We start from the raw sequence: 12742 nt of genomic DNA on the forward strand, positions 1-12742 counted from the left end.
CTCTGCTTAAGGAACATGGAGGAGGATAGTCACAGGATTAGCGATAAATACAGCAGCCCCATCTTTACACCCTCACATATCACCTAGCCATAGAGACCCCCACTCCTCCTATTCATAAGTCATAGTATCGCCTCCCGCCCCCTCACATAACCCCAGCCGACAACGACACTAATGTTCCTCTCTCAATTCCCACACTATAAATATGAAAAATATATAAATGCAGAGATCCTAGTCAGCAGTATATACAGTGCAGCGCAGGCAGGCGCAGTGCTTAGTCACATCCATACAGAAATGTATACACATTACACTTCCCATCTATCGCCCTCACTATAAATTTATTCGGTCAGTACAACAACATTACGAGAGAATTTAGTCATGTCGCTGCTCGATGGGCACTCAGGATACGGCAGCCACATACATAACGCCATGAAGGGACATCCGTCTCTCAGGGAGCCAGACAGGAGCAGGGATATTCACGATAGATGTTGATGCCTCTCCATAAACGCTTTCACGTAGATATATATCTATCGACAGATACATATATATGAATTCCATCAGGGAAAGCAGGAGGCAGCGGCGGCATCAAGGTTATGAGGAGAATATTCACCGAAGTTCTCCTAGCGACAGCAGAATTATTGTTAATAGGGAGCCATGTTGAATCTATACAGCTTTGTGCTATGGCTTCATTTCGTGAAGAGGAAAATGCACAAAAACGAACTTGGAGACTCCAAAAATGTGGCAATGACCCCGGGGTGTAGTAATGTGAGCAAAATGGAGGAACAAATTGAAGCCTAGATTCGGGCCTAGTATAAAAATGGTCGTGCGGTATCCATTATCCACACTACTTGTGTTGCATGATATCAGGAATGTAAAGGAGTCAAATGCTGCCCTTTTAAAGGGGTTCTCCACTTTGGGCAATTGATATTTTTTTAAAAATTGTGTAGTCTCCTGTTATCTCTGGGGAAACCTGTTCAGTCTCCCAAATTGTATAATGTAGAATAGAACGATTCCTCTGAAGTAAAATAATGGTGTGCCATATGACATGGAAGAGTAACAAAAATCACACACATCTTTGTGTTGTATACAGAAGATATTTTCATAGGTTGAGATCAAGCTGCAATACTGGCACAAGCCATGGTAAGGTGTGGCGCTCTTTTTGTAAGAAAGCAGCCATGTTTATCAACTTCCCCTTAAATACGTATATTTCTGTTTTAATGGGTGGTAACTTAAAAGTGAGACAACTTTTGGCAATGGTGCTATTTTTTAACAGTTTTTAACATTTTTTAAAATTAATTTCTTGTATATTGTACAAATGGTGTCTGGAGGACCCTCAGTATTGTAATAATATTTTATCATGAATTAATCTTCAGTAAGAAGCATTGTGAAATATATGTCCTGCCGAGCAGTGGCTGCCCTTATAGTCCAGAATCTATAACCAGGCTTGAGAGGGGGGCTTGAGTCTCTGGCTGCGTTTGGATCTTAATATTGACCTTGGACATGTTTAGACTGTACAAAGCAATTAGGTGACATCCAAGATTCAGTATTTACACTGTACACAGGGTTTGTGTAATTTTTCTTAGCATCGTAGCCCACCCTTGAAATCTTATACCGCAACATCCCCTGGAGTTCCTAAATGTCATTGAATACTCATACCGATCCTGTATTATTGATGGGCTGCTTGGACTGTTCAAAGAGAAGTAGGACCCCCTGCTATGGTTGGCCGGGTGTAGCTTTACCTTACTGGAGGTCTCTGTGACTTTGAAGTTTCAAAGCATCTTTTACCTTAGGCTTTAAATCATTGGTTGGTCTAGAAAATCCATCAAATGTCATATTCGAAAATGTTAAAGCTACAGTGGAAAGTAACTACCATCGTGTCTGTCAATATGGAGGGTCAAAACATATCTACTGTATATATTATATATTCAGTGAGCCCTTGGAGTTTTGTTTTTTTCCAACCTTATACACTATGAATACTTACCCTAATGGAACTACCACTATGGTTGCTTTGGAACTGATTAGTTTGGGACATGGTTGGCCCACTCACTGGACGACACAAGGGGGCCATAAGGTGAGGGAAGGGATAAAGAAAGTTAGTCAAAAGGCGGCGTGCTACAGAAAGGGGTAGGGAGAATGCAGAAAGAGAGTTAAAAGGTGAGGACTATAGAAGGGGGATATAAGATGGGGGGCTATAGAAAGGGGCATAAGGTAAGTGGGAGGGCTAGAAAAAGGGGGTATAAGGTAGGGGTCTACATAAAGAAGGCTTAAAGGAAACCTACCACCACGGATCTACCTATTAAGGTAGATTGGGTGGTAGGTGCCTCTATTGTACGTAAGAATATCCTCACATCCCCTATATCTTTTTGTAACTTTTATCGCCCTAATATGCAAATTTTCTAAAGAGGCAAATGGGGCGTGGAGTATCCGGAGCTGAGGCTACATGGCACAGCTATCCATGCCCCGGTGGCCTCTTTGATCTTCCTTTGGCCTCACGTACAATAGAGGCACCTACCACCCGTTCTACTTTAATAGGTAGATCCGTGGTGGTAGGTTTCCTTTAAGGTAGGGATTCTACATAAACTACAGATAGGGGGCATTTTAAGTGGGGGGGGGGGGCAAGAAAGAGGGGAATATTGAAAAGGGAAAATTATTATATAAATTATAAAATGAAATGTGGCATCATACTATGTGGGGGCATTAAAAGGGACATTTTACTTTGCGGGCAAACATTTGGGCATTTTAATAAAGGGGTAACTGTATTATAATCACATACTACAATGTAAAAAGTCGCTTATTAGAAGATGATTGCAGATGCTCCCCTGGGATCACCACAATAGCAAGAGGAATTGTCTGAGGTGAACGGCTCCTTTGAGAAAGACAGATTCCAAACTTCTCATTTATAAACGACCACAAAATGTAAAAGTCATTACCTGACCTTTTTGTGGCATGTGAACTTTATTGTCTCACATTCTGCTACATTTATAGGAACTTTAGGTCCAATGTAGTAAGGATTCAAAAAAATTAGGAATCTTCTTCTGGGATGATGGGAGTTGTCTTATTCTATATCTTTTCTATTTCTTTGTATCCTCTAAATAAATCATTCCAGCGCAAAGATGGCCCTGACCTGCAATCTATAAATAGGTGCCGATTGTGTCCATGTAGAAATATTATGTGGGAGGATATTTCCTCTAATAGTCTCCACATCAGTCACTACTGGATTCTGTTTCTGTGTCTCCCACCTCCACCGTTCATTTTCTTCTCATGAACTGAAATGTTCCTCACTCCAGTCCAGACAATAGGGTTCCTCAATTCACAGCGCCCCCATCATAAAAGGCATTTTTATGATTTTTACAAATCGCATCTATAAACTGACAGAATCTGTAGAAGCTGATTTCCGTTGCTGGTTTGCAATCTTCAGCATGTAAATTTCTTGCAGATTTGTGTTACTTAGGGCTCTTTCACACGCCCATCTGTGGGGTCGCAAATTTGCGGCCGCATATACTTAACCATGGACGGCAATGGGGGCCCGGTGGTGGTACCGTGCCACACATGCTCTATCTTTTCCTGTGTGTGCGGCCGTGAGACGCTGTTTTCTATGGAGGGGTATCCTCCTCCGCTCCGGCACGCGGCAGTAGGCCCGCCCGGGGGGCATACCACCGGGTGAAAGTGCCCCTATGTGTTTTTCATGCAGATCTACATGGGTTTTTTTTAATGCATCAAAATCTATATTTATACAAAGATTGTTTGCGGATTTCATACAGATTTGAATGTAAGAAAAATGTACGCAAAAAAGCACAACGTTTTGGTGTAAAAGTCACATGATGATTATTTTTTCTTCTAAACGGCACAAAAATTTCTACACAGAAAAAAAACACATCATTAACTATACCAAATCACATTGGGGTAATTTATATTTAGGCCTCATGCATAAGAACGTGTCCATTTTGCACAGTTGTGCCGTTGATTTGACCGCCTGATATTGGCCTCTGACCGCATGCTTAACCGCCGATGCCCATAAAATATAGCTACCCAAGATAGAGCCCTATTGCTTTTCTTTTTTCCACAGCCACCTTATGTTTTTCTGGCTACTACTATGTAATTTTAACTCAGATTGAGGTAATTGTATTTTGTGAGGTAAATCTGAATTTGTGTTTTCCCGCATGCTTTCTTGTAGCCCTGCTTAGTGATAACAGATGGTAAGCTGTGATTCGTCACCAGCTTGGCGAATAGATTGGCTGTTTCCAGGTTAATGGTTGTAGGCATACTTTTGATTGGTTTTCTAACCTGTCGACTCACCTATAAAAGGAACGGCTACTTGGGGTCTTGGCCAGTCTGTAATAGTGATGGGAATTATGGCTCTTCTTAGTGAGCTGGCTCATTAGGCTCCGCTCACTAAGAAGAGCCGGCTCTTCGGGCTCCTGAACGGCTCCCTATTACATGTATAATAGGGAGCCGCAGGCCAGTCAATCACCCCACACTACTTCACTTTTAACCCAATTGTATCAGGTTAAAGGGGGAGTGGTGAGTGGGTTAGGGGCGGGGTTATGTGAGCAATCGGCTAACTGACGGGAGTCGGCTCCTTGAGTACCGTCTGATCAGTGTGTTCCGCAAAAAAAATGGATCACAGACAGAACTGTCTAAATCTACAGTCCTCTGCATGTAGCCTGACACAGTCCAGTCCAGTCAGTACTGACCGTTTCAGAAACGCTGGACTGGGTTGGGAACAGTAAAGCCTACAATTTTTTTACCCATTGTGACATTTCTTATCACTTTCCTTGCGTCTGCACATCATCCTTATTGTATATGTATTGTAGATGCTTATTATAACAAATCTGCCCCAAATAATCTTTAGATAATCACATTCTGTGGAAACCTGGAGCGCCTCACGTCTGGATTCTTGCCTTAGAACAAAACATGTTATGGAAAACGCACCTTCTACGCTCAGTAATAATGTATAAGGCGTCTTTACTTCTGAAGACCTGATAAATATTGTACAGGAAGGAAGGCATCTGTAGGGAAAGAAGGAGAATTTTCACAGGGAGCAATACGGTTTTAAGGAAAACAAATTTGAGATTTTACCTGGCGCCTGTCAGCACCACGCAGGAAAAATATAGCATCTTATTATTGTCATTTATGTCCAATGAGCCCATCAGGGAAAATTCACAAGGTATATGCTTATTTAATGGAAAAACTATAATAGTGGTAGTATAATGCGTAGCAACATAAGTACTATAATCTATAGCAATGGTGGTAGTATAATACATAGCAACAGAAGTACTATAATCTATAGCAAAGGTGGTAGTATCTATAGCAATGGTGGTAGTATAATACATAGCAAAAGAAGTACTATAAAATCTATAGCAATGGTGGAAGTATAATATGTAGCAGCAGAAGTACTATAATCTATAGCAATGGTGGTAGTGTAATACATAGTAACAGAAGTACTATAATCTATAGCAATGGTGGTAGTATAATACATAGTAACAGAAGTACTATTATCTATAGCAATGGTGGTAGTGTAATACATAGTAACAGAATTAATATAATCTATAGCAATGGTGGTAGTATAATACATAGTAACAGAATTAATATAATCTATAGCAATGGTGGTAGTATCTATAGCAGTAATGGCTAACCTATGGCACGGGTGCCAGAGGTGGCACTCAGAGCCCTTTCTGTGGGCACTCAGGCCATCACCAGAGATGACTCCAGGTATCTTTCTGCAGTCCCAGACTGCCCAGGACTTGCTGTGCACAGAGCTATTTTAAAGTGACAGCGCTACCTGGGACTATTTTCTGCTTTATTGGTGTCCTCAGGTGCTGGTATCAATGAAAACTGTGACAGAGAAGGGAGTATAAATCACAAATTACATTTCTGTGGTAGCACTTTGCGATAAATTATCGGGTCTTTGTTGTAGTTTGGGCACTCGGTCTCTAAAAGGTTCGCCATCACTGATCTATAGCAATGGTGGTAGTATAGTACATAGTAACGGAAGTAATATAATCTGTAGCAATGGTGGTAGTATCTATAGCAATGGTGATAGTATAATACATAGTAACAGAATCAATATAATATATAGCAATGGTGGTAGTATAATACATAGTAACAGAAGTAATATAATCTATAGCAATGGTGGTAGTATCTGTAGCAATGGTTGGAGTGTAATACATAGTAACAGAAGTACTATTATCTATAGCAATGGTGGAAGTATAATACATAGCAACAGAAGTAATATAATCTATAGCAACCTAGCTTTTTATCAAACAGCTTTGGAAATATCTACTAAGGGGTGGGATTACCATAAGACAATCGAAAGAAGTGGGGCAGGATATTAGGTAATTTACTAATAGACATTTATTAATAGTGTTATAGAGCCTAAATTATGATACTCTGTAGATGTAAAATTCTATTTTTATTGATATGCATTAAAAACACTTAAAACAAAACAAGTACCCATCAATCAGATGAGAACAACCAGATGCCTCCAATATAGGCTGACTGGTATACTCTATCCCCCCTCTAGTCACAATACAGACAATTAGGATGACCCACAGGTAATAGAAGAAACATAACATAGATAACATTCAATACAAAATAGTTTAGCCATGTCACTTTACCCAGTGTGATCAGGTCAAGGGGGAAGAAACTGACTGCCCCACGCGTATCGCCACCTCGCTGTGGCTTCGTCAGGGGTATATTGCATATCTATTGGCGGGGTTAAATACCTTGTGACTGTCTCGGATGTGCCCTATCATTGGACCGCGAAATATCGCGAGATCTCGGGCGCCGCGTCATCCCCGCGCACACGCAGTGCCGCACTCCTCCTGCCTCCATGTGCACTCCTCCTGCCTCCATGTGCGTGCGCCGTGTATATGTAACGCGGCGCACGCCTGTCTTTTACCTCATCAGCCAGAGATTCCTGTCCATAAAATGGCCGCAGATGGAGGGTCATGTGATCTCTATATGTCCAAGGACAGGGAAATTGTTCAAGGACAGATAGAGATCACATGACCCTCCATCTGCGGCCATTTTATGGACAGGAATCTCTGGCTGATGAGGTAAAAGACGGGAGACTTCACTTTACATATCAGGAAAGCGGAGCAGAACTATTACTAGATGTATATTGGTAAATTACCTCATATCCTGCCCCACACACACTTTACAAAAATCATGAGGTAAAGTGTCCAACCCCTTTATGTTCTTTTAGGACATTTTGGAGCTTTGTATATCAGGTAGAGATGAACGTGTTAGATTGAATACAATAACTATTACGTCCATATCGTATAGGCCAGAGCTGATCTGTAATCTGAATATGTAGTGAGTGTTAGCTGCTCCGACTTATTTATAGGCAGCTCTGTATGTGACACCATGGAGGTTTCCTGGCATAAACCATAGCTGGGTAGTATGAAATATTAATAGCTTTACATGACAATGTGTTCTCTGGCTCCCGGCAGGCCTCCTTACTGAGCTTGTTGTGTAGTCATTGTGCTCGGGCCTGTAGAGATCATAGCCCGGCTCCAGAGCTGTGATAATAACACAGCGGAGGATAATATGGGCAAATTATGGCCCTATTACAATCTGTATGACAGTGACAGGGTTAAACCATTGCAATACGCCAAGCTATATGATAAGAAGGATGTTATTATACCATAGCGTAACCTATAGGGGTCTAAAAGTGGCCAAACACCTCAGGAGCTATTCCTCCCAATACCCCATACACATGCACTCTCAGCCCAATCAACATAGCAAATATTGTTATTAAGAATTGTCCAGCGCTACCAGAATTTGATATGTTTGACTTAAATTAATGGCCTATCATCCAATTATCTCTGATCGGTTCAGGGAGGTCGCCTGGACTCCTCACCAATCATCTAAAGGTGTAAAAACATGGCTGCTTTCTTTCAAGAACAGCGCCTCTCCTGATAATAGGTAGTTTGTGGTATTGCAACTAAGCTCCATTCATTTCTGCTCAGCTGAACTGAAATACTGACACCGACCATGGTCAGGTGTGGCGCTGTTTATGGAAGAAAGAAACCACATTTCCTGGACAACCCCTTTATGACAAGGGACAGAGGTCCCACTCACTGCTATGGGGACTACATGGCTGTACTCAGCGCCCGGCACCTACTCAGAGCACAGAGCCATCTTCCACCTCTGTGACCTGTATTTTCGCTAGGCCGAACAGGTCTCCATCAGTTGAACAACCCCTTTAAGGTGTGCACTTGGCTGTAGGGTAATTGGTCAAGTTAATTCCATCCTCTGTTGCATTTCCTTCCATTGATCTTAATGAGTAATGAGTAGTATACACACAGCATACGCGAGGCACTGGCGAGATTGATCATCGTTATTATGGCTCCACGTTTAGTAGCTACATCGCTTCAACCCAAGATGAGATCGAAATTACTACTTTCAGGGTTTTATAACTCAAGGTCATACAGTCATCTTTCTAATTTCACAGGAATTAGGATCTTATTAGAGAAAATTGTCATGTGTTTAACTCTTTCATAAGGTATTTTATAGTTTTACTGATATGCATTAGAAGAATGAATAACCATGGGGTCCAAATTTCGGTACCTCCCAAGATGGGCAACAGTAAAGGGAGCATACACACAGTGATGTCACAGTATAGGGATAATATACACAGTGATGTCACAGTACAGGGATAACTCATATAGTGATGTCACAGTACAGGGGTAATACATTATGTGCTGTCACAGTACAGGAATAATACACACAGTGATGTCACAGTACAGGAATCACACACAGTGATGTCACAGCACAGGGATAATACACACAGTGATGTCACAGTAGAGGAATAACATACTCAGTGATGTCACAGTACAGAGATAATACATTATGTGCTGTCACAGTACAGGAATAATACACACAGTGATGTCACAGTACAGGGATAATACACACAGTGGTGTCACAGTACAGGGATAATACACACAGTGATGTCACAGTACAGGGATAATACACACAGTGATGTCACAGTACAGGGATAATACACACAGTGATGTCACAGTACAGACATAATATACACAATGATGTCACAGTACAGAGATCATAGTATCATAGTATATAAGGCTGGAAGGAGACGCAAGTCCATCAAGTCCAACCTTTAAGAAATAAATAAATGTTTTATCCCCATAACCCGTGATATTTTTGCTCTCCAGAAAGGCATCCAGGCCTCTCTTGAACATGTACATAGAGTCGGCCATAACAACCTCCTGCGGCAGAGAGTTCCATAGTCTCACTGCTCTTACAGTAAAGAACCTTTGTCTATGGTGATGGTAAAATCGCCTCTCCTCTAGGCGTAGAGGATGCCCCCTTGTCCTGGTCACAGGCCTAGGTATAAAAAGATCTTTGGAGAGATCCTTGTACTGTCCGTTCAGGTATTTGTACATTGTAATGAGGTCTCCCCTCAGTCGTCTTTTTTCTAAACTGAATAATCCCACATTTTTTAATCTGTCAGTGTATTCTAATCCCCCCATTCCCCTAATAATCCTGGTTGCTCTCCTCTGCACCCGTTCCAGCTCTACTATATCCTTTTTATACACTGGTGCCCAAAACTGTACACAATATTCCATGTGTGGTCTGACCAGGGATTTGTATAAGGGCAGAACTATGTCTTTATCATGAGAATCTATTCCTCTCTTGATACATCCCATAATTTTATTTGCTTTAGCAGCAGCCGCCTGGCTCTGGTCGCTAAAATTAAGTTTACCATCCACCAATACCCCCAAGTCCTTTTCAGCTTCAGTTTTACTAAGTAATTGACCGTTTAGAACATAATTATACTTTTTGTTTCCATGGCCTAAGTGCATAACTTTACATTTATCTACATTAAACATCATCAACCATTTCTATGCCCAAACATACACACAGTATGGGTAAGGCGCGTTTCGAGCCCGAACCGGGCTCTTCATCAGTTACAAAAGGTACCTTTTGTAACTGATGAAGAGCCCGGTTCGGGCTCGAAACGCGTCTTACCCAATAAAGGAACTCTAAGTTTATAATACTTGTGAGTATTTGGCGCCGAAATAACCTCCTGAAAAACCAACATTACCCGGTTATGCATGCTCCATAGACGCCTACTGCTACGTAGACCAGGAAGGCTGCCAGACTCCTATTCATATTTCATAACGTCTTTTAACGTGTTGTACCGGACGTACAACCAAAAAAGGTGAGTGAAACTAATCTTGCTATAAAAACTCACACACCAAAAACAGATCTCACACATGTGGCGCCTGCATTGTCCTTCTTCTTTTTCCTGAACTAGTACAGGAATAATACACACAGTGGTCTCACAGCACAGGGATAATAAACACAGTGATGTCACAGTACAGAGATAATACACACAGTGATGCCACAGTACAGGGATAGTACACACAGTGATGTCACAGTACAGGGATAGTACACAGTGATGTAACAGTACAGGGATAATACACACAGTGATGCCATAGTACAGGAATAATACACACAGTGATGTCACAGTACAGGGATAGTACACAGTGATGTAACAGTACAGGGATAATACACACAGTGATGCCATAGTACAGGAATAATACACACAGTGGTCTCACAGCACAGGGATAATAAACACAGTGATGTCACAGTACAGAGATAATACACACAGTGATGTCACAGTACAGGGATAATACACACAGTGATGTCACAGTACAGAGATAATACACACAGTGATGTCACAGTACAGGGATAGTACACACAATGATTTATTAGTACAGGGATAATACACACTGTGACGTCACAGTACAGGAATCATACATACAGTGAAGTCACAGTTCAGGGATAATACACACAGTGATGTCACAGTACAGGGAGAATACACACAGTGATATCACAGATCAGAGAGATAATACTCACAGTGATGTCTCAGTGCAGGAGTGATAGACATAGTGATGTCACAGTGCAGGAGTGATAGACATAGTGATGTCTCAGTGCAAGAGTGATAGACATAGTGATGTCACAGTGCAGGAGTGATAGACATAGTGATGTCACAGTGCAGGAGTAATGCACATAGTGATGTCACAGTAACCCCGCTCATCACAGTAACCACATTGCGCACGGCTTCATAACACGGGGAAAGATAGGACATGTGCTATCTTTTCCCTGTGTACGGAGCAGTATGGTGCCCCATGTGTGCAGCACCGTATCACTCTTTGCCCCCATTGCCGGCCTATGGGGGACGTATGTGCCGCCGCAAGCTTGCACCTGTACATACGTCCCCCTACGGTCGTGTGAATGTAGCCTAAAACTTACAATGTATTAGACATTATATCCTTATTTTATCTCTAAGAATTTATCAAGCAGTTCTGAGGACAATAACAACAAATATGGGATAAAATATGCACAAAATGAAGCTGACGCTCTGTGGTTAATCCCTGTTAGTATTCAGATGCTAACAAGGTATAACGCAGTGGAGAAACACCCAAGGATCTCTCTTCTAGGAAGATAAGACGTTTGTGCAGAATATAAATCAGTGTGTAGAAATGACCGCTTCGCTCTTAATTCGTTTTGCATATCTAATCATCTGCTCGGCCTTCTCCAGGCTCCGGGATGACATTTGCATTAAACGCCAATTTACACTTAGTTATGTATAGGATGGACTTATCAACATAGGGAAATGGATGCGGATAAGAGACAAGCTAAGAAATAGAAGGAAAGATAGTAAGAGCCAAGATGGGGGGATACAAGTGCAACATCCCCCACCGGGGCCTAGCCTTTGAGGTGAGGCCTGGAGACAGTCGGGGCCCACGGTACCGGAGTGGCTGGCGGTTGCGGCCTAGGCACGCTATTGTCACGGTGCTTGGTACGGGGGAACCGGAGGGCTGTCCTACAGCCTGGCAGGTCTCCAGCAGGGTGGTGTTGGCAAGAAAAGATGAGGGAGAGGCTGCTATAGCGGATCTCCCTGGGGCAACCCCTTAATGTCCCGAGTGTGAGTCTCTGGGTGATGGACAGGGTGCCGGTGATGAAGGCAGGGGTAGCAGCAGGGACCAAACGGAGGCAGAGGTTGAACAGAAACACTTACAGTTCTTTATTGGAACCGACAGGAACATCAGCAACGTGCCTTTAACAAGATGGTGGAGTACTGGAGAGGTATTTGGAGGGAGCCACAGGATGTAGTTCACCAGCCTGGATGTATAGGGCAGGCTGGGAGGCAGCTGGGTCCTTAGAGGAGGCTTCAGCTCGGTCCTGGATCTCTTCAGGTATCACCCTTGAAGGTAGGATGATACCCCTTTCCTCACTACACTAACTCTAGTCTTATTCTCCACTTCAGGCAGGGGCTAGGCTCTTCCTGCACTGGTCTGGTGTGCTAGAGACTCTGAGCTACTGCTCAGCTAACTACTCTCTGCTTGCGTCCTGCAGACCCAGAGGGCCTGACTAGGACCGGTCTCTTCTCCCTTCTGGGAGAGACTGCTCTCCTCTCTCTCCTGAGAGAGACTCCTCTCGGAGTGTTCTCTAGAACATTCCTGGCCAGGGGGTTTTATTACCTCCCTTTGGTCAGGTGGTGGCTGCTCCTCCAATTACCTCTCAGTTCACAGAGACAGGATGTAACACAGATCATTGGATACTGGACTTTTACATCATATACAGACTTAACTTCTGCCTTGCCAGGCAGGATTAACCACTGCAATTTCCCCTTAGTGATGTGGTGACATGTTATGGGGCTTATTCGCAAGCACCCACTCGCCATTGTATCGGCGAGGGTGTTGCATACCCC

The 12742-nt window shown here is 42.7% G+C and overlaps 1 protein-coding gene and 1 long non-coding RNA gene across 4 annotated transcripts in view; one reads left to right on the forward strand and one right to left on the reverse strand.

The window, feature by feature from the left end:
* The window catches only part of LOC140076915 (leucine-rich repeat and fibronectin type III domain-containing protein 1-like protein), a 337193-nt gene that overhangs the window by 9022 nt on the left and 315429 nt on the right, over positions 1-12742 (forward strand). The window lies entirely within an intron of this gene.
* On the reverse strand, positions 329-6855 carry LOC140077889 (uncharacterized). Its single transcript, XR_011849848.1, has 3 exons — positions 6723-6855; positions 4930-5006; positions 329-617 (listed from the first exon to the last, which is right to left on the reverse strand). It is a non-coding gene; the product is annotated as an uncharacterized lncRNA (long non-coding RNA).

This window comes from Engystomops pustulosus, chromosome 9 (genome assembly GCF_040894005.1).
Source record: "Engystomops pustulosus chromosome 9, aEngPut4.maternal, whole genome shotgun sequence".
NCBI lineage: Eukaryota > Metazoa > Chordata > Amphibia > Anura > Leptodactylidae > Engystomops > Engystomops pustulosus.